Source organism: Nematolebias whitei, chromosome 11, assembly GCF_014905685.2.
Source record: "Nematolebias whitei isolate Nwh7 chromosome 11, NemWhi1, whole genome shotgun sequence".
Classification (NCBI taxonomy): domain Eukaryota; kingdom Metazoa; phylum Chordata; class Actinopteri; order Cyprinodontiformes; family Rivulidae; genus Nematolebias; species Nematolebias whitei.
Window position 1 is genome coordinate 46,849,745 of NC_056508.1, and position 827 is coordinate 46,850,571.

Genomic DNA, 827 nt, shown 5'->3' on the forward strand with positions numbered 1-827 from the left:
AGAACCTGACCTTTATTCTCCCTGCTCAGTATCTGCAACAGGCATCTAAAACCGTGTTCAGGAAGAAAAGACGGGGAAAGGACTCGCAGTAGGGCTGACGGTCCCCTGGCGGCTTAAAGGATCAGTTTCCTGTTGCCTCCCTCCTCTGTGCTCCTGGAAATAATAAGCTCCTTAAGTCAATTTAATTATTCATCAGCTTTAATCGGCCCAAATTATGTTTTACACACACGCCCCAACCAAAGAACACACACGTTCTTCACTGGAACGTCAGAACAAATGGGGTTTATGTCTTACACACAGTAGTGATGGTGGGGGAGGGGGAGGGGGCTTTGACTCTTTAATTCTTTGGATGCCCCCTCCCTTGGTTTGAATAATAGTTTATCAGTTTGTTCAAATTTAACAAACTTTATTGTCATTCCACTGCTGAATGAAATGCATTGTGTTCAACACCCCCCCCCCCCTCTCTAAATAAATAAATAAAATCCATTCCTCCATCCTGCCTACCCATTCCTGAGTCAGGTCTCGGAGGCAGCAGCTTGCGGAGACTTCCAGGTGGAACCTCTGCCCACCTTTTACTTTTTCACTTCTGAACTCCGGTCCATGTTTACTTCAGAGTCTCTCTGAAAGGCTCTTTTATACTCAGTCCTTTTAAGCCCCCAGTATACTCCCGCGTACGTCCGTTCATGCGTATGTACGCGTGTACTGTACGCAGAGGGTTCAGACTTGATACTCGAGCGTGCACCCTGAGCAGCTGCAGAGCAGCTTCACAGACGAGGGGCATTTGCCTTCGAGACAAATTGAGGTCGCCGATTGGTCATTTGCTGACA